Raw genomic sequence first — 22,604 nt, 5'->3', positions numbered from 1 at the left:
TAGAGAATTCCTGGGAAGAAGGAAGGGGTAGTGGGGGCTGAGGGGGGTAAGGTGATAGCAAAATATTAAATACATAAAGAAGGTGTCCATCTAGGGAATCAATAACACTACTTGACGAAAGCTATGTAAAAGGGATACTGAACATTGATAATATAATAGAAAAGAAACTCAGGTCATTCAATCATACCAGTCTCTGCTTGTGAAAACTTTCGAAGATTTCTCTATTTCCCCCAGTCTTTGGAAAGAAAACCACAGATGAATTAGACCAAACAGAGGAGTTGGATGCTGGAATAGAATGGCATTAACATAAGAAACCAGAAGGAACTCACACATGAAATTGTCATGTTTCTTGTTAAGGAGTGTAAATTACTTGTTACTGAAGTCACTTGCATCTGCCAGAAGGGCTCTAGAGAGCACCTGAGAACTAGAAACAAACAGCTCTGACTTCAGCCTGTCAAAGGGTCTGTAGTAAAGGAAAAGGTCACTGATTGCATGGGTAAATGCAGTCTGGTAGTAAAGAGTCAGCACAGTTTCAAAATTGGGAATGCTTGCAACAATGGTTTGATAGAGGTTGAGAAGTTAACCAAAATGTAAATAAAGGCTATCCAGTGATCATAACACATTCGGATCTCTCAATGGCCTTGGGTATTTTTTTTTTGTTTTGTTTGGTTTTTTGGGTTTTTTGGTGGTTTTTTTTGGTTGGTTTTTTGGTTTATTTATTTGTGTTTGTTTGTGTTTGTTTTTGGTTTTGTTTTTGTGTTTTTTTTGTGTTTTTCTGGTTTGGTTTTTTTTTTTGGCCAGACGAATATTTTTCGAGAAACTGAATTATTTTAAGATTAGACGAATTCTCCCTTTTTAAAGACTGAAAGCATGTAAGGGATAAATTGCAAAGCAGAGGATTAAGTGGTCATTGCACAGATTGGAGAACACTGACAGCATGTAATATTCTGGGGAATGCCAGTGATTTTGTAGTGGAAATAAATTTAGCTTGATGTCTTTCAGTGATCTCTAAGGTTTTGGAGACCATTAGAACTGAGCTGTCTTGGGTAGCCAGATGCCTTACTGCTGGCAAAAAATCCTCAACACACTGAGTGAGAAAGCCTCACAACATTGAGTGAGAAAGCAAAATGATGATAGATTTCAGTGTAGATTAATATCTAGAGAAAAAAAAAATCAAAACTGTACTTACAGGATGCTGATTTTGGAATGACAGTTGTAAGTCAGTAGGGATATCTTGGAGTTATCATTGACAGCTTTCTGAAATCTATAATTTCTGCATAGTGACATTCACAAAGCCAAGAAAATGCTCATCACAATCAGAAGGTATAACAAGAACAGGATAGAGGCTGTCATTTTGGTGTTATATAAAATCCTGGTATGTTCTTATTGTGACTACTTTATGCAGCTGTGTTCTCTGCATTTCCATGAAGTTTGAAAAGAGTTAGAAAAAGTGCAGAGCATTAGAACAAGAGAGATAATAGAGTTAAAGAAGTGAGACTAAAATGGCTGCAGGTCTACTGTTGAAGAGGCAAAGACAAAAACTGGCAATAGACCGAGTCAAGAAGGTGAAGCACTTAGTGATAAGAGGGCAAGAGGAGGGAGACATCGGTTTGAAAGAGAAAGAGGTAATTTTAAAACAGACTGTTATCAAAACAGTAATAAACTTCAGAAATTTGTTGCCACAGAAGGTTACTGAGGTAAATAATATCCACAGATTCATGAAACAATGAAACAAACTTAAGACAAACTGGTAAATGGATACTAGAGAATAGGCAGGAACATGTCTTCTAGCATCCCTAATTCTGCGAATGAGGATGATGGCAAGTAGGCAAGAAATGCAACCCAAGATCAGATGCATCCCAAAATCATGAGGCAACTAGAACACAAAGTTGCTAAGCCACTCTATCATATTTGAAAGGTAGTTGCAGTCAGGTGAAATCCTTAGGGACTGAAAAAAGAGGCACATCATGTCAATTTTTTAAAAAGGGTAAAGAGGAGGATCCTAGGAACTACTGATCAAACCATTCCCAGTAAGGTGGTTTAGAAGACTGTCTTGGAAGACATGTCTAAACATATGGAAGATAGTAAGGGGATTATAGATAACCAACATGGGCAAGTTCACAAAGGGCAAGTCATGCCTGACTGATCTGGTAGCCATTTACAGTGGAGTAACTGCATCAATTAAGAAAGGAGGAGAAACTGATGTAGTCTACCTAGACTTCTGTAAGGCTTTTGAAAAGGTCCCATTCTGTCTGCAACATTGGAGAGATGGATTTGACACAAGGACTGTTAGATGGATAAAAAGCTGATTGTAAGGGAGCTTTCAAATGATTGCAGTCATGCCTCAATGTCCAAGTGGAAACCAGAGATGAGTGCTGTCTCTTTGTGATCCATATGGGTGACAGTCGTACTTAAGATCTTCTTAAATGAAATAGACAAAAGGAATGAATAAGAAATGTTGAGGATGACACCAAGTCACCAAGCTAGTGGTAGAGTTGATTTGCCAGAGGGAAGGAGTACTCTCCAGAGGGACCAGTACTCTCCAGCTTGGCCAGTGTGCCCATGAGAACTTCATGAAGTTCAACAGGCCAAGGCAAAGTGCTGCCTCTAGTTATGAGCAGGTTCAGAGGAGAGCCACAAAAAGACTCAAGAGGGCTGGAATAATTCTCCTGTGAAAATATGTTGTTAGAGTTGGGGTAGTTCAGCCTGGAGGAAATAAGATTTCCAGGAGACCTTAGTGTGACCTAGTTTTGTATAGAAGGGGCTTATAAAAATAATGGAGAAATACTTTTTACCAAAGCCTGTAGTGACAGCAGAAGGGGTAAGAGTTTTAAATTGAAAGAAGACAAGTTTAGACTGGGCATAAGGAATAAGTTCTTTACTGTGAGAATGGTGAGACACTGGAACAGGGTGCCCTGAGAAGTTGTGGATGCCCTGTCCCTGGAAGAATTCCAGGTAAGGCTGGATAGGACTTTGAGCAACATGGGCTAGTGGGAGCTGTTCCTGTCTGTGGCAGGGTGATGGATTAGGCGATCTTCAGAGGTCCCTTCTAACACAAACCATTCTATGATTCTATGTGACTATGAATGCATGGAATGAACTACTATTGTCACTACCAGAGGAAAAAGTATTGCACAGAACAGAGTATAGTTCTGCTTGAGTATGGTATTTCTGATGTTCTTATGTAACTGAAGTAGTAATAACAAACTGAGATACAAAGTGTGTCCAATATCAAATCTTTCTGTGGTTTAGTAGACAAATGACATCACAATGAAAGGGGAAGAAATTGAGAGAATTGGTACAAGGAACAGAGAATAAATCAGACCTGTTTCTGACACATAATTTCATTCTTTGGTCTTTTTAGTCAATAAGGAAAAGATGATGAAAACCTGAAATATTTCACTGTACAATACAAATTCTTAAAGTTTCTATAAGCATCATTAACATCTTCTGTAACTCTTTTTGTCTTTCAATTTACATCACCTATCAAAAAATATTTTGGCCACTATTAATTTTCAAAATGTTTTTGAGCCAAAAGTAAACTGGCCCAAAGTAAACACTCTATTCATCTCATAATTTTTTAGATATTTTCCATGGAAAACTCATAGATGCTTTTGATATTAAGAACAACTGGGTATTTTGAGATGCAGCGGCAAAATTAGACAATTTTCTGACTGATTTATCATACTTTCACAAAACTTATCCAGAAGTATAAGTTATTTCAAAAAAATAGAAATCAGACTAGTCAGAGTAAAAATAGAATTAGTCTACCCATTTGTATTATGAAAGTTATGAAATAAAGATAAAATAACATCCATAGTAAATTTCAAAAATGCTTTAACTTCACTCATCTTTTAGAATCATTACTTTTATATAGTGTTATGCATGTGATATTGAATTAAACATTAGGCTCAAATGAGACATTGACAGAATGCAATGTGATACTGAAATAGCATAAAAAGGATGTGCAAAATTTCAGAATTTTCAATAAGATGAGGATAAATTAGCAATGCAAACAAAAAACATAAGGCTTGTGATTGGGCTTATACTTGCAAAGTTTGGGGTTTTTAAAAATCCTTTTTTATAAAGAAGTAACTTTGAATCTCATTTTCCAAATAATAACAAATTTTGCATATTCCTCAACACTTCAGCTAGGCAAAGTATTATGAATGTGAAAGGAGCCATTTTAGGAATGAAAAACTAAAGGTTAACTCCCCAGTTCCATATATATGTATATATACACATGTATGGTATCCAAATATAATTTTACTGAAAGAAAAATATAAACAACATTTCTGCATGCGCCACTGAAATATGGAACTGCAAAGTAAGCAAATCATTAGTCCACAGTGGTATGCCATTATCATCTATTATTAACTGTACTTAATATGTATGTTTTCAATGTGTCAATATGCTATATTGATACAGAATCAGTTTACAGCTTTAAGATCTTGATTCTAGTGAAAAATAATGGAAAATCAGACAAAATCCATTGATTCAGCTTTGAGGTAGGGAATTATCTTAGGTTAAATATAATTTTTTTGGTGGATTTTGCATGTCAACCAGGCAACTCAGAGAAACAGAAACCAGAAGGGTTTGAAAGTTCTACATAGTCCATATGATTCTCATTTCAGAGTGGAAGGTTGCAGCACATGTGTGTGGGTCACTAGTTTACGCTCATGGTTGTTCACTTTTTTTATTCCTTTAAAATTTTTTTTCAGAGATTAGATTTCAGAAGACAGGATACAGATGAATATTGAGAAAAGTACCATGCAGTTTTCAGTGAAGTGTGAAAAAACCTATGCTCACCATATAATTATGGTTTCTGTAAATTTAGTTTTGAAAGAGAAAAAGCTAACGGCACCTGAGCATTTCATAGTAACTGATATACCTTTCAAATAATTTCCTAAGTTCCAATACATTCTTTGTTCAATGAAGCAGAAGCATCAGTGATTCACAGTTTTTTTTAAGAACAGGAACTAAAAAAATTATTACCTGCACTGGTTATTTTTTCTCCTTTCAAAGTTCTAATTTAGCAAATTATTTCCTACTACAGAAAAAAAAAAAGGTGAAAGGCTAATTTCAGCTATCCTGATACTTCCTTGCTTTACACTGCAGTCCAACATATGTCCTAACACCTCAACTAAACCATGACATTGAGAGCCATATCCAGTCTTTTTTTAAGCACATCCAGGGATGGTTACTCCACCCAGACAGACAATTCCAGTACTTTATCACTCTTTCCATGAGAAACTTTTTCCTAATATCCAACCGTATTTCCCTTGGTGCAGCTTAAGACTGTGTCCTCTTGTTCTGTCCATTGGTGCCTGGAGAAAGAGACCAACCCCACCTGACTACAACCACCTTTCAGGGAGTTGTAGAGTGATAAGGTCACCTCTGAGTCTCCTTTTCTCCTGGCTAAACGTCCCCAGCTCCCTCAGTCGTTCCTCACAGGGTTTGTGTTCCCAGGCCTCACCAGCCTCGTTGCCTCCTCTGGACGCGCTCAAGCATCTCAAGGTCCTTCCCAAACTGAGGGCCCAGAACTGGACACAGCACTCGAGGTGTGGCCTCACCAGTGCTGAGTACAGGGGAAGAATGACCTCCCTGCTCCTGCTGGCCACACTGTTCCTGACACAGGCCAGGATGCCTTTGGCCTTCTTGGCCACCAGGGCACACTGCTGGCTCCTGTCCAGTCGGCTGGCACCAGTACCCCCAGGTCCCTTTCCAGCCACACCGTCCCCAGCCTGTAACACTGCAGGGGGTTATTGTGGCCAAAATGCAGGACTTGGCACTTGGATTTATTAAACTTCATCCTGTTAGACTCTGCCCATCCATTCAACAGTTCCATGTCTCTCTGCAGAGGCCTCCTACCCTCCAACTGATCGACACACAATCCCAGCTTAATGCCATCTGCAAATTTACTAATGAAAGACTCAGTACCCTCATCCATTTTGTCAATAAAGATATTGAACAGAACTGGCCCTAACACAAACCTCCGAGGAACACCACTGATGACTGGCCCCAGCTGGATGCAGAACTGTTCGCCACCACTCTCTGGGCCCATACTCACTGATTATGAAGCTATAATTACCTGGACTTCTTAGCATTCTGATAAATGCAGTATCAGGCACCTTATTTAGATGAAAATGACCCTCAACACTACCAAAATGTACATATGAAAAACCTGCAATGAGAGGAAAATCTTCCATGACTATGTTACATTTCTTTTCCTCCTATTTTGCAAGTTTTTTTTCTTTCAAATGAAAGGGAGGGCAGGAAGATTTCAAAGTGGTGTTTGCCATGCATTTCCAGGGTAGAAACAGCTCCTCTAATACAATACATTTCACAGTCCACTGTGTTTCAGGGATTAGCACCATTGTCACTTAATTTCAGCTATAGCACTCAAAAGCAAACTAGTCTCTTGATATTATTACAATATAATGACTAAAGGCATTATAAGAGCTGTAGACAACCATTTGCTATGTAGATATTAATTCCCACTTTCCCTTCCCTCATCATGAGAGGAGCAGATAAGAAATATTTCTAATGCCCTGAATCCTGAAGCTGATGTCTCCAGCTGCCCTAGATCACTATTATGGAGCTGAGGTACCAAGGTGTGGTACTAAGCTTTTGCCCATTGTACTTTTCCAAGTGATGTCTATCATAGAGAATCTTACAGATAAAATAATTTCTTAATTGTTATTGCTTTCTTCATCAGTGACTGTGTGTGTATAGTACCATGGGTGTACATTTAAAATCAGATTTTACTCCCTTTTGTAGCTTCTCAGCAGACAATGGAAAAAAATTTCCATTGCTCTTTCACCACAACTTCTGTTTGCCTTCAAGTAGCCCACTATAGAAGAAAGAGAAGGAATAGAAATTGAGAGTAAAATGGCATTTTAGACTCTTTCCTCTGTAGGTTCATTAAAATTTACAAAGACAGAAGCAAAGATGAGAATTATTGCTGAGGGTTGATTACAAGTTTTTTTTTAGAGGCCTGAGTTAAGGTTGTAAGACTTTTTTTTTCATACTACGTAAAGCAGCTTCTAAAAGCAATTAGCCCAAAAAAATCCCTTAATACTGGTCCCAAAACACAGCACTAATGTTTTTTTTCAAATATGTGACAAAACCCTGCTGAACCAAGACTTGATTTCAAGTTTCTGTATAGATAATTTCAAAGACAAGTTCAGACAATTTCAAAGAGATCTTATGGATATTTTTAGAATAATTTTCTGATATAAAGTGCTTTAATTTCTGTTTTAAATTGACTGGAAATCACAGAAATGATTCAGAGCACTGACAGAAGTATGCCTTCTCTCACAGAGCCACTGAATGACTGCTAAACCTCAACTGTGATATAAAGATGGGAAGCTGTGTCAGTAGATCACAACAATTACAATAAGCACATAAATACAGCCGGAATCAAAATCTAGTCAATGGTTTTGCTACATGAACAAAAGCTACTGACAGCAGAAAATATGAGCACATTTTTGTAAATGTGAGCCACTGGAATATTAATATTTACATTTAAGTTTTCAAAACAAAGATTAGATTATTTTTAATTGTGTGTGGCTTATAACTGACACCAGCTTCTCTTGATTTATTTTATGCCTTCTCAAGAATATCTCTGTTTTGTGTAATCCCTTTGTTAACAATACTTACTTTTAAAAACTAATCTAAATTTTTCACTGATTTCCCATATATGCATAAGCCTGCCCAAAATCAATATATTGTCAGAAGAATGGAATTGGCAAGCATCATAGGCAGGTAAATTATCCATCCACAGACAAGTGCACAGAGAAAAATACATAGATGTGCAAAGATAAGAATTTTTTAACTTACCAACATTTAAAAGAACAAACAATAAGCCTCTCACAGCATTTTCATTGCCATATATCACAGTACTTGCAATAGGTTGGCAATAAATCATCTCTATTAAAGCTCATGTCCAGATGCTATTAGCCAATTACTGCATTAGTAGTTAATGGTAGAAAATATTTGTGCTACTTTAAAGATACATCTATTACACTTTATGCATGTCAACTAAGCTATTTTCCTATGTAGTTAAGCTGCGAATTTCAGATTACAACAGGAATTTTGATCTACTTATTAGGAGCAAGTTTTATTTAAATTTTTTTCTGGTAAAAGTCAAGTGGTAATACAGTATGTTTCTTCAGGTTTCATTCTGGAAATTACTGTAAAAGATGGAATATAAACACCCAAGCTGGCTATTACTCTGTAAGGAAAACATCTTTTCTACTTGAAGGCTCACTAAAATAAAATGTGATAACAGGCAAGATGTCACTCTCAAGCCTTATTGATTTTCTCTTCTTTAAGGACTGAATATTTAATAATATACTTCAAAGAGCCAGCCTATAATTCTGTTATTATTTTTGGAAAAAAGATGAATGCTGAGACTGGGGGGGGACTAATTGCAAATAAGGGAGTGCAAAATTATTATTTTTTTAAAAACCTATAAAAGCTGTAGATTAACAGGTAAACTAAATCCCCTTAAATATTAGAATTCCTGACAGCTGCAAGAACAAGAATCTACAATGGCAGTAGCCAGTACTATGCAACACTGAACCATGTAATTTACATCTTAGCGAAATTAAACATAGTATAATGGCTTAGCTTCCAGGCAACAATGCTATTAAATTTGCTGTAGCAGATTATGACATCATCTGAAACCCCAGGATACACTTTCAACCCAGCTATTATGCTTGTAATATATACTACTTTTCTGGTTAGTTTTTCATTCAATTCATTGCAAGGATTATGTATTTCAGTGGCTGCACACACAATCCAGCAGAATGGCTCTAGAATATTGGTGAACCAAAGTAATGTCACTTAGAGAACAGAAATGATAATATTATAAGGGGAAAGAGGTCAGTAAATGACTTGATATCACTAAAACAGTACTTGTTAGAACTGCAATATGCGGGTTTTTTCACTTTTCTTATCCAAATGTCTTTCATTTTATCAAAAAATCCTTCAGAAGTTATGTTTTTAAATTCCTGCTGTTATAAAATGGTGTATTTAGTAGAATAAAGAGATTAAGATGCAAGATAAATAAGGGGGTTTTGTGTGCCAAGCATCTGGTGAAGACCCTAGATGGATGTGAAAGCAGTTTTCCTTATTGACAGGCGCACAACAATCTCACCTAGGAAGATTTTCTGTCATCAGGGCTCCACCAGTGATTGCCTCAGCTGCCTACTGGTGTGGGCTCTGGTTTCTGATGAGCTGCCAAGAACAGTTTTTGAGTGATATCAAGATGGGTGGGGCAAACTGCTATAAGCTATATATTCTAGAGCGGTGAGAATAATAAATGATGTTCTTGTCAATGTTTAAATATATATTTAACTGTACTCATCCAAGGAGTGGGTGAACCTACACAGTCAGTAATATTGTGTACATTCATAGAAGTCAGAGACAGATTATCCTCCTAAGGGCAATATTCAAAATGTCTAAAATAATCAGTGTCCAACTCACTGAACTTGGCACCCCCCCATCTCCTTTTCGTGACATAAACTTCAAAAATTGCGTGCCAAAAAAATTTATGTGAGGTACCACAATGTTTAAAAGTTATGCATCTATAACTCTATAAACAACTGTATGCATGTCATATGTTTCTGTATATGTCTTAAGGGCAGACAACCAGATTTCCATGTAACTTCTGAGTGGATGAGCTGTTCCTTAGTAACAGATTAGTATTGATTTCAATGCCAGGAGTCTTACAGAGCTAATCTTTATTGCCACTGAGCAGGTTTATCAAAAGTTACATCCTTGTCCTTCCACATCCTTGGTCAATGCCAGTGCCTCAATTGGTTAATTAGTTAGCTAAATGTGGATATATTTTCCCTCTTTAGTGTTCATCTGCCAGAAAAGTATTTTATTTATATATGCCCCCTTTTATTTGCATTGAATCAAAGGTATCAGTCACACTGTTGAGAGTTTGCTTTTTATACACATAGATTTGTTAAAATAAAAAAGTATTCTGATATAGCTTGATCACAATTCATAATCAAACTCACTGATGTACTTTGGACTTTGATTCCTCTGGCACAAGCAAACTATTTTTCTAAGTAACAGTAGTAATTGAGATGTGCACTGACGTTTTCATAGCCTATTTATCTGCAAATATGTTATTGTTCCATTGGCTTCTAAGTAAAAGTAGAGTAAAAGTAGGTTCTTAACTGTAGATGTCTTTATTTGAAATCTCATAGTGTTGCTTTTGCATGTCATACTCCTAAGGTGGAAGAATTGTAGTCTTTTCACTAGAAATAACCAAGACATATGCTCTAAGAAAGCACCAAATGCAAAACCAGACCTAGAGGTGGTCTGAAGGCAGTTCCTCTTCAGTGCCAACAAATCTTTAGTGTGACCTGTCTCCTTTTGCCAAACTAGTCTTATTTACTTGCACCACTGGCTGAAAAAGGCCAGCTGAACTGGTTTTACTAGAGTCAGAAACGTAATTTGGTCTCTCCACTGAGTTGTCTATTCCAAAATGCTCTCAGAACTTCAAGCAATGCAAAAAGATTCTGTGTGTGTGTAATCTCTGGCCAAAGGTCAATGCAGTACAGGTTTCCTACAACTTGTAAAGAGTAGTGAAGCAGCTAGCAAATGCTACAGCTCTTTTGGCTGCTGTCATTACCTAAGTAACAGCAGCTGATTTATCCATATTTTTATATGGCTTCTATCACCAGCTAAGTACATTTCCTGCATAGATAGCAGTGTTTGTAGATAGAAACAGTGTATGAGTGAGAAGGATGAATTTTGCAATGAGAGTACAAAAACATTCCAGGAGAATTTTATCTTTCCTCTTAATAAAAAAAATCCAAATAATCAAACAAACAAATTTGGGATGAATCTAAAATTTCTAAAGTATTTGATAATAATAAGCAAACAAAACCACTTCTCTTCCTGCTAAAAAAAAAAAAAGGAAGGAAGAAAATGGAAACTCTAAACTTGTTCAGGAAGAGAAACTAGTAACATTAGCTCAGTTTACTCTATGACAAGTAATGCCTTTGAAGCCTAATTCACAAATGCAAAACTAGACATTGACAATTGAATTTACAATTATTACAGAAAAGAAACAAATATCTGAGAGACTGATGGGCCGCTCTCCCTTTCTGCTATTGTTCACCAGGTTGCTTTATAACAGGTTTATGGGACAGACATTGCAGAGCCTCAAAAGCAGACAGGTATAAACAATGTCCATAAGCAACAAAAAGCTACAATCATTTTAGCCTAGACTGTTTCCTCCTTTACCTCTATCCCTGCAAGCAATGCAACATGTTGTTGAGCCATTTTGTAAATCCTTTTCTATTTTTCCTGCTATTCTATTTATTCTTTGGTAGCTGTTGGTATTAAAACTGATGTTCACAAAACAGAGTGAGTTGATTAATAGGTATTTTATACATCTGGTATTTTCTCATAAAAGACTGGTAAACTTATTTCAATTATCATACCACCAACAAGGATGCAATCTGTTCACAATGGCTGTTTACGAGTGGCTGCTTTGGGTAATGGCTGTTTTCTTAGCATGGGAAATGAAATATAATATTATTAAACAGAGATATGCAGAATGGTGTGTCAACTTATCCATCTTCCTGATGTTTATAGGCTTAATTTTTTGTAATGTTTATTTTATTTTATGGGACCAAACGTTAAAGTATCACTTATTTGAAAGCATCTAATTTCTTTTATTTTGGTTTTAATGTCCTTGAATATTAGCATCCACAAATTCATGTGCAATCAGTGCAGAAAACCTGTGGTAGGTAGTCTATTAATCCTATTTAGAGAAACATGTTGTAATGAGAGAGATAATGAACCAAGGAGTTTAATTTTTTTATGTTTTACCCACAAGGCTAAGGTTGCCTTCTTTGGTGTTTTTTTTAAACAAATCACCTGTAAAATGTCTTAAAATGATGCATATGTAATCTCAAAATTGCTATGAAAATACAGTGTGGATGAGAAAGTAGGAAGTGAAAATATAAGACTGGATGGTGAAGGAACAGACATGAACATTGTAAAGATTTTAAACATAACAATAATTAAAATTATGTTAGATTAATACCTCAGGTAGTGAAAGAAAGCACTGTGGTAAAGATTCAGCTTCTTAGGAATCATTAAAGTACAACTATTTATTTTTGAGCAGGGAAAGAGTTTTTTAGATTTGCAAATCTACCCATCAAACAATACCTTCTGAGATTTCAGTAAATGATATTTGAAATGCGAAATATATCAGAACACTTTCATAAACCACTCACATGTCTAACAGAGACAGTATCTGTTTCAGATATTCAGATATTTAAGTCTGTCATATACAAATTTGAATTTCAATTAAGTTTTAATTTGGGGCAATAAGAGGGAAATGCATATTTCTTCAAAATGTAAATGGATAATGAAAACATAAATGCTTCTAAAATTTTAAAGAGCTTTAAAAAGTAATGTTCTTCAACAAATGGTATCTCAGAATTTACGCAGACATAGAGACATAGAAAACAGAAATCACATACATTCTCCTGCCAAGTAAAAATTTCTTGCTGCCTGCCATTACAGAAGTCACTGCTGCTAAGAGAACTATTTAGTATGGAATGTTTCCTTTATCTTCTTTCCTCATACCCACTAAACTTATGCTGAATGCTTTGGTGTCTGCCACCATGTATTTTTTCCCTCTTTGCATGTAAACCTTGACTGCTGGTAGTGATAGCACCTTTGCTCTGTGGTCAACTTTAACCTGCACTGTGAGTCAGCTGTTGCTTCTTAGAGTAAAAGTGGATGCGTTCTGCAGCTGTTTAGATAGTATCTCCTTCCCCCTCACATAATTATGCTCACAGTATTTGGTTCTTGTAGGCTTCAGCTTCTCAGCAATGTGGTAATACAGAGCAATAGCTGAGGATTTTTCATGAGGAACTATATTTTTGGTTACCTAAGATAAATAGTATGAGATAAACAGTTTCATAAGCACTAACATCAATACCACTAAAGGCAGGCCGCTCAAAACATGCCACTGAAGTTTTGCCACTGAAAGCCTTAGTTGACTGGTTTCACTAATGCTTACCTGAGCTCAAACAATTTCAGCTACAAAGGCTACCTAAGATGTCTCTTTGCTTATTGCATAGGGCTGGTTCCTTTCGATTGTGGTTTTTGAAATGAAATTAATGAGGTTTTTAGTCTCTACTACATAGCCAAAGAAGCTGGAAGGACAAAGGAAGGAGGTTAAAAGGACCATTTAAAAATAAGAAATGCATTGAATACATTACATTTATTGGGTGAGACAGTTTAATGAAGAAAAATACTAATTAAATTATTAAAATCTAGATTGCAAGTAGTAATTAAAAAGGCAGTTGCTATGCAACCAAAGGATTTTTGTGACAGAGTGCAGAAATATATTTGTTAAGTATGCTGGTATTTCACTTTGACCTTTTTCAGTCATACACTTGCCCAAACTGTCTGTAAATATATTTTTGAGAATGAAAACTTTATAAGATATCTGCAGGATGAAGAAACAGAAAGACTATTTGAATTAGTTAATGGCTTTTATTATGGTTAAAAGGTTAAGGAATCTGTGAGATAAAAATAGATATGTATATATAATTATCTATAGAATTTGTATGCTGATAGCTAATGGATTAATTCCTATCCCAAACAGAGGTCCTGATCCTTAAACATGAAAACATTAATTTTTATAATGTAGTGTGTGAGAAAAACCTGCCCTTTCCTGAAGGTTTTAAATAACAGTTAAATCTATTAATTGTATCAGAAACCGAATAACATAATAACTAAGGCAAAGTTTTGCTTTTCCTGGAATACTTAGACTAAGATGTGTGTTGGTTTCTGCTATAGTATCAATCATTAGGTGTGGAAGATTTCTGTTGCCGTCATGTTATACTGATACATGGAAGAGAGAACACCAGTATGTAGATAAAGAGTGACATACAAAAGAATATAATTAGGACACACATATAATTCTATGAAGAAGCATGAATTGTGTTCAAAATATATATCTGGAGTGCTTTCACGTATACCCCACAGTCAGACAAATTCTGCCTAGGGCAAATTGGAGGGAGATCTGGTTTGGCGGGCCTGAAAGACTCAGCTCAGTGGTTAAGTCAGTTATTTCTTCAGGTTGCTTATTGGTTGCATGACCAAAGTCAATTTTTTTAATTCCCTACAGTCTCACATTTAAATTGCAAAACATTAAAGATTTTGCTTTGTTGATGCAGATTGCTTCCCACTGATATCTCAGCCAGCAAACTGGAAGGAATCTGAATTTGGTCTAACCAACTGGCTTGAGAAATGCTGGATCACCACCAGCACCCCACATCCAGAAGCAAAGGGCTTGCTCTCTGGTTAAATCTTGTTCTCTGCCCTGTCACTTGCTTCCTCTTCTTTGGTTTTTAAATAACAGAGTGAACAACAGTGATTCTTAACCAGAATGGAATTTTTTGCAGATATAATTATTTTTCTTATGACTTCCTTAATTTCCAAGCATAAATTAATTATTGTTTCCTAGGTAGCTTCTCTTCAAGAAGCCACTCAGAATAGGCCCTAAGGCCTCTTTTCAGATGCTGGAGCAGAGGAACTATAAGATCTAAAGACAGAGTGTATCAGTAGGGTGGAGAGATTCCTAAAAGGAACTCTGGGACACTTGCTTATCATTTGTGCAGCAACATGCAAGCTTCTATACACTCTTACCCTTCCATGCTAGGAATGTAGGTGAAAATAGAGTATTCTCTAAAAAGATTCTGTAGGTTCTCTCTCTATATGTTAATTAATGGGTGCTTCCAATTCTGTGTGACATCATTACAAAAGAACATGTTGATTTCTATATGTGTGTCCTGATAAACTCAGTTTTATTTTGAATCTATGTAGAAAAAGGAGGTTCAAAACTGTCTTTACTCAGGAGCACCATCTTCTGTTTCTTTTTTTGTTTAAAGACAATTTTGAAGTTCTATAAAGAAAAAAGGGCACGTTCCACTTCCCAGTGAAGTTACGACTCCCTAAAAACTTTCTGTTTTCCTGGCCTCCAGATAAAAGTCAAAAATTAATTACAGGAAAACTACAGCGTCACTGGAAAGACGGGAGTTAGAAGACACCATTATACTTCAAAACAATTTATAAACACATAAAGAAATTTGATCCTTTTAGATGAAAATCTTATCCAACAGGCCAATGACAGGAAGAATCCACAGTACTTCTCTATATTGTGGAAAAGAGATTTTTTGCTGACTGTAAACCTTCTCTGTAAGTTGCCATAGTGAATAACTGCTAGACGCAAATCATAATAACATCATAAAACTTTAGTACCTTGGCTTTAGTAAACTAGTTAAATTACCCAGTAATAAAGTGAGTTTCCTACCTCAACTTTGTGAATTCCAACTCCTGTTAAAAAAGAGAGAAAAGGAAAGATTTTCAGAGAAGGGCACAGAAAGAAAGACATTTGACATTGTTTAGCAAATATTTCACAGAAAACAAGTTCACAAGTTTGATTAGAAGAAAAATTATATAAAAAAGAATGTTCCCCTGTTATACAGAGAAAATAAACATTTTTCCTGTATGTAATCTCCAGCTATAAGAAGATTTTGCAATTTATTAAAATATTTTTATGACAGCTCACTGCATAAAGTAAGGTATTATCATAGGAGAGAATGGTAACTAGAAGAATCTGTGCTCCAATTTGCAGATAACAAAGAAATTTTAAAAATACATGAAACTGAAGTTCCAAAATATTTTAATAAAATCACTAGCTTGAAGTTTTAGCCCTGTCTTTCAATCAACTAAGCAATAAAATAAATTAACCTTTCTTTTTTTTAAACGTTAATATATGATTCTCTAAGTTTCTTTCTCAGTCATGTCATCAGTCATCTTCATTTCAGTTGACTTGTTAATGTGTCCTGCCATTACTCTACTACTCGACTAATGTCCTGCCATTACTGCTACATGTGTACTCCACTGTGGCTGTTGCAATGACTCTACATCATACACTTTCCCAGCAGTGTCAGAAGTCTGAGAAATTAGGGAGTAAAGATCAGGAAAGACACATTCTAAAAATACTTTTTAATAAAATATGTCAGAAGTGAAATTTACCTACTACAAACCACAAACAATTACAAGAGATTTCCAAGAGGATTTAAATTTGTTTAGCTCTGCAAATTTCCTAAACTACATAGTATAAAAGCCACAATCTTGACTATTTACATAAAAAATTTATTCTCTTCTCTTCAGTTACTTTCTTGGAGGTGGAGAGAGAAAACCTTGTAAGACATGGTAAGAAGGGTATAGGCGTAGGATTCAAATTTTTTCTCCTATTTTGATGGTCTCAGGCACTATCAATACCAATATCCATATCATATTACATATTTGACATACTTTAATTTAGTTTGTGCACCAAACTACAGTTGTCTGTGAACTTTAGGAGTGATTTAAAATATAAAGAAAAAGGAATTGTCAAATAGATAGTTATAGCTGTTAGCAAATGACCAGGTAAAATCTCTATACAAGAGAAAAAGAGTCCAAGTCACCTGGATTACAGGTTTCTGGTTTTTTTTGTTTTTTTTAAATTTTGTCATTAATCAATGGATTATACTTGACAACTTTTCAAATCTGTATTTTGGAATGTAATCTGCAACAGATAATCATAATTTTATGTAAGACAGTGTCCTGCAAAAACAGTCCTTATAAGGTTTAGACTCTTTCAGAAATCCACTTCATATTTATGTCTAAATAAAGCAGACAAATATAATCTTCTTTCCTATCAACACCTCTGCAGGAGACAAAAAACCCCCACTCCCCACTCTTCCTTTTTATCCTGTCGCTTACTTGATATAGTTACAATACTGTCAGAAAAATTCTCAAAGCCTTAAGGAAAGGAGCAAGTTTGTGGAATTAGAATTTCATATTTTTGATGAACCTGAACTAATCTTGTAAACTCCTTAAAACTTAATCCCACCACTTTTTTTCAAACTGTTGCTTAGACTCAATATCATGTTTCCCCTCTAATAACAGCTTTCTCGAGTATATTATGGATTTTTTAATATTTTTATTCATTTGCTTTGCTTTTCTAGAAGTACATCTCATAGTTTGAAAAAGATTGCCTAAGAAGGCAGGGCAAACAAGTCGTGTAAGATCCCGTAACCTTTACTAATTTTGAAATCAATTTCTCTGTGGTGTTCCTCCAGTTCTGTTGAAAATCCTAATTACAACATTCATAGATTTTTTTCTTTTTATGCATGGTAAGATATCTTATTAAGGTTTTTTTGGGTTTTTTTTTGGTATTTTGGGCTTTAGCATGTATCAGCTTATGGTCTTTATTTCATCTTTATCTGTATAGCCAGTGGGAGTCAGTACTGAAAATTAATTTGATTGAGCATAGCGACCACGTTGTGTAGAATATCATTCAGTGAAGAGACTAGATGTGACAGTTACAAAAAATTTAGGAGAAATTATCACCAAGAAAGGAAAGAGATAAATTTGTTTGATAGTGTCAGGTGTCCTGAATGCAGAGATCCCTATGTAGAAGAATCAGAGGGTTTTAAAAACATTGCTGATAAGGAAGACAAAACCTAACAGACCCCTAAACTGAAGTCAATACTCCACCCTCTGGTAGAGTGATCTGCTCTTCTGAGATGACCTGCTTTGGCATGTCCAGGTCTGGAACCTTCAACACAAGGAAGGTATTGACCTGTAGGCACCAGTCCAGAGTCACTACTTTGATTTTAGGGGTTTGAGCAGGTCACCTGTGAAGATAGGCTGAGAGAGCTGGGGCTGTTCAGCACGGAGACGACCCTATAGCGGCCTTTTAGTACCTACTGGGCGCCTACAAGAAAGCTAAAGAGGGTCTTTTTACAAGGGCACACACTGGCAGGACAAGGGGGAATAACCTTAGGATGAAGGAATGTAGGAGATGTAGGGATGGTGAGGCACTGGAACAGATTGTCCCAGAGATGATGTGGGCTCCCCATCCCTGGAGGTGTTCAAGACTATGCTGGGTGGGATTCTGAGTAAACCGGTCTAGTGGAAGATTTTCCTGCCCTTGGAAGAGAGGATGGAACAAGACGATCTTTAGGGTCCCTTACAACCCAAACTTTTTCATGATTATCTGATAATGAAGTTATTAGTGGAAAGCTCTTGTCAGTGACACTTGAGGAGAGTCATACTAGATACTATTAAGGCAGGATCATTGTCTGTGTATCATTACATAGCAAGAATTACAGTGACTGAAATATCAAGTATAGAGTCAAGTGCCACATTTACAAATTTCTCCTATTACGTAGAAATATCAAGTTTTCATAAGTACAAGAACATCTTAACAAGTCATTGGGTTTCCTCTCACTTTTCTTTCTTCGTATTTATGTTGACTTAGCTTAAAGCAGATCCATCTTTATTCCTTTTTTCTATGCTTAGAACTGTATTTCATGCTTATTCTGATCAGTCAGAAAACTAGAAACAGAAAACAGAGAAGTAAGATTTAATTATAAGTGAATGATTGTTTCTTTGAATTTTTCTTACACATAGTGGATATCTTTTCTCCAATGTTTTGCCATTCTAGCTATTCATAGAACTTTTGCTGTGGATCATTAAGTTAATGAAATAACTTCAAAAGAAAATGCGCCTTTCCAAGCCTTTCCAGACACAATTTTGATACTGCACTTGCTCTGTCATTGGAATATTGACTATCACAGCTTCACTGCCTATGAGATTGGATTAAGATTCTGGAAATAATTTTTTTAAAGGGTTGAAATTACATGGGGCTTAAAGTGTTTTAGATAATGAGGCCTTGGATGATCCCATCTTGCATGCTGCCTGCCTGCAGTTCAATACTTGGATCACAAAACTAGCAATCCTTCCTGGCTAATGGAGATTGGAGTTATGAAACAATGTAAAAGCTGTGATTAACTGAGGAGCTATAAACATCTTTGGGCTACTTCTTCTGCACTATCATCTTCTGCACTACCACTCACTCCTACTTGACTCTGGGTCTGTAGCGTTAGTTTGCTTTCTTGACTTCATAAACTGTATGTTCTTGTGACCCTTAATTATAACAATTCTATTGAAACTTCAAAAACTTGATGTCTATAGCCCTATTCATTTTACACGAGAACAAAACTCACTGGGGGAATTATTTCACTTCATGTGATAAAAATTATGTTCTATAAGTAATTGCAGTCACGTTTATTTTGATTATTTTTGTCAAATTCAGCAGTCAAGATATTTTTGTATTACTCAGCATCTTCATTCATGAAGACAAGTCAGCATGATAATTTAATGCTATGAGTGTAACTCAAGTTTTATGTTGTGTTTTTTTTCCCCAGATGGTAGTCATAAAAGGGATAATCAAACAGAAGACATGGAATATACTTGGGAGATTTTAGAATATAGTGATGGAAAAATGTTACATGTAGTATGTTGTATGTTTTTAGTTGGTCTTTCTTCCAATAGTCCCTTTCAAAAAATAAAACACAGCAAATATTAAATTAATTTCAGCTTCATACTTCTGGTTGTGTGCCAACTTAACTGTTTTATTTCATTCAAGTGGTGAATAACCAATCCTGATTCAACCTATCATTAAAAAATCAAATATTATCTACAGAAAACACTATTCGTGGTCATAATACCAGTTGACTTATCTAGTCTTTCTGACGTCATGGGAGTAATATAGATATTTTCTGGATTTGGGTTGTTATCCATTGTATCAAAGTGTGCAATAATATTTCTTGTTATTAGGAATTCTGAAAAACATGATGCTTATCTAGAGCAAAATAACCGATGTGTTTTTTGTAAAAGCTTTACAATGAAAAAAGAAAGAAACTTGCTTTATATTTTCTCTTTAATTTTTATATCATATTTAGAAATGTGACTGGAAATACTATTAAGATAAATAAACAAGATTGAAAAAAAGGCAATATTGTTGACTATTTTAATATAAGGAAGAAACAATCACTTTATGATTAATTTATTTAAAATGAATCCCTGTGGAATTTGTTTGTTTGGTGGGGTTTTTTTTGATTTTGTGTGTGTGTGTTTTATATTGAATTGTAAGAAATACTGGAAAAGTTCAATCTGGACAATGTTTGGTTAAAAAAATGGTTTCATGTGTGGTCTGCACTCTTGATAGTAAGAAATACTATTAAAATTAGCGACTGGAAAAAAAATGAGGTAGGATCCCTGTGGTTTTGATAGTATCAGTCTGCTGGTTTAATATTTAAAATATCAGATATAAATAACTTCAACATTTGGAGAACTGCCAGAATATGAATTATAATATCTAGGTCACTGCCTGTTTAAAACGCTATTATCTTCTATCTAGAGTAAAACCTTAAACGGACCTTTTAGCTACCAAAGAAGCTGTGCTGAGGCATTTTTGGAATTCCATATGTACGTATATTTTCACTGCAGAAAATCATAAAAGGAAAAATCATAAAGAAATAATTTTGAGTAACAAGTATATTTTTGGTCTGTTCATAAATTATTAAAACTTGATTTATTTCCCCCCAGATATTTGTCTCACTTTACCAAATTTAGTAAAACTATTGGTTTTATATGCAGTTTAGTCACATAGTTACAGTTTTTTGTGCTGGAGATAGTATGATAATTTAACAGGTTGTGTTTCTAAACACAGTTTTTTTACGCATCAAGACAAACTTGTAAGAGAGAAAATCTTTGGGAATAAAGATTCATTAAGTTCAGTTACTTAAAAGGAGCAAGTCAGGAACTGAAATGCCAAGGTTGAATATGGAATCATGAAGGTGCTCAGTTTTCTCACTAAAAGAGCTAGTGTTATAAGTAGACGTTAGACTTGTTCCTAGAGCTTGTAGCAAAATTCATTGCTATAAAATACAGAGACCTTCTACATAGTTCATGGTATGGCAAAGTAAAAGAGATTAGAAACGGAAAGGAAAAAAAAAACCTTATGATAAACATTCATTTACCATGTTGCTCTAAAATTTGCATTTTTACCTCTCTACAAAGGATACCTATGGAAAATACCACTGCTCCAAGTAGATGCTTCAGAAGGGTAAAGTTTAGAGGGACACAGAGTAGATGTTTCAGAAGGGTAAACATTAGAGAGACACAGATGAAACATTTAATGTCATGGGCTTTATATGAAAGCATGGATATAAACTAGTCAGTGATGAATGTCTTCCAGCAACTGCAACCTGCTGAGAATGGAATATTTAAAACACCTAGAACAGAGGTCTGGTATTGAGGTGGGACAAAACAATACGTGTAGGCTATTTTAAAAATGGATTTTATCATAGAGTTAAATTGATAATTTGTTTCCCTGTGAAAATATGCAATTACCTAACTATACACTGCATCTAAATGAAAGTTTATATAAGTGATTAAGTTAAAACAAGCTTTAAAAGACTTTTACTGCTTATGCTCTTTATTTGGTGTTTTCAGCACCAAATGAACCCCTAATAAAGGACAGAGAGAAGATAGATGAAGTTCTTTTTAGAAAACACAAATCCTTCCAGAGACTTGGAAGATGTTTGCATCAAATAATTGAAAAAACCAGTCAAAACCTTTTAATAAAAAATTTTTTTGGTTTTAATTAAAACCACTCCAGAGGCATTAACCATTATATATATATATATATGTATATACATACATACATACATACACACACACACACACACACATATATATACACATTTATATATATATACACAAATATATATACAATCATATACACATACATATTTAGCAGAGAATTTTAATTGAGTTCCACCTACTGCCATAAAGAAAAAATGAGATGTCGGTTACATTTATAATAATCACTGATCCAAGATCACAACACAGCGTTGTGATGAAGAGCCTTTAAAAAAGCTTGCAATGGGAAAATAGATTAGAGACATAGAAAAAAATAGTTTGATAATATATTATATTATTTAAGACTCTCTAGACGGTCTCCCAACAAAAAAAAAAAAAATCCTGCTTATCAGTTAGAGTTAAAATTCTTATGATCAGACTGCCTATTTTGTTTTTTACATTTACCTAGAATTTGAATAAATAATAGCTGATGTTCAAGCTAACCTGAACTGGTTGTTACTACAGTTTATTACCCCTCTTATTAAAAAAAAATTCCTCCACACGATTCCTATGTTGCTGCAATGCAATATTTTATTATAGCTTCAGAGTCTGGTTGTGTGTAAGGCTTTGAAATAGTAAGCTGAACTTACCTTCCATGATGGTTTATTTCTCACAAAACAAGCATGTAGGGCACATATGGCCAGGTACTGGACACAGCTGAAACAACAGCTGATGCAGTGGAATATCTCAAAGAATGGGAAAGCAAAATATCAAAAAGTGAAAAATGGCCTTGCTGTCAGATTGTGACAGTAATTTGAAAACATGTTTGCACATCTGAAAAGACACCTGAAATATGTATCATTGAAGAAATAAAATATAGCTATTTCATCTTGATTTTCTTCACTTCTTAAAGAGTACAATATAGTTGGTATCTCTTAATATGAGTCATGTGTCTCAGTATATGTAATAAATCTGTAACTAAGAAAAATTTTCTGTGGCTTGTGGAAGTAATTATCACCTCTTTTGTGTTCATGATGGACAGAAAATGTTATGACAAAGGTGTT

The 22,604-nt window shown here is 35.1% G+C and overlaps 1 protein-coding gene across 27 annotated transcripts in view; it reads right to left on the bottom strand.

Moving 5' to 3' along the window:
• The window catches only part of PTPRD (protein tyrosine phosphatase receptor type D), a 1,161,500-nt gene that overhangs the window by 549,361 nt on the left and 589,535 nt on the right, over positions 1 to 22,604 (bottom strand). For all 27 annotated transcript variants that reach the window (XM_030968017.1, XM_030968045.1, XM_030968047.1 and 24 more), the window contains one exon: positions 15,368 to 15,390. The gene's annotated coding sequence lies outside the window, so the exon portion shown is untranslated. The remainder of the gene's footprint in view (positions 1 to 15,367; positions 15,391 to 22,604) is intronic.

This window comes from Camarhynchus parvulus, chromosome Z (assembly GCF_901933205.1).
Source record: "Camarhynchus parvulus chromosome Z, STF_HiC, whole genome shotgun sequence".
NCBI classification, from domain to species: Eukaryota; Metazoa; Chordata; class Aves; order Passeriformes; family Thraupidae; genus Camarhynchus; species Camarhynchus parvulus.
The sequence above is the reverse complement of the archived record's forward strand: the minus strand, read 5'-3'. Positions and strand labels throughout refer to the sequence as shown.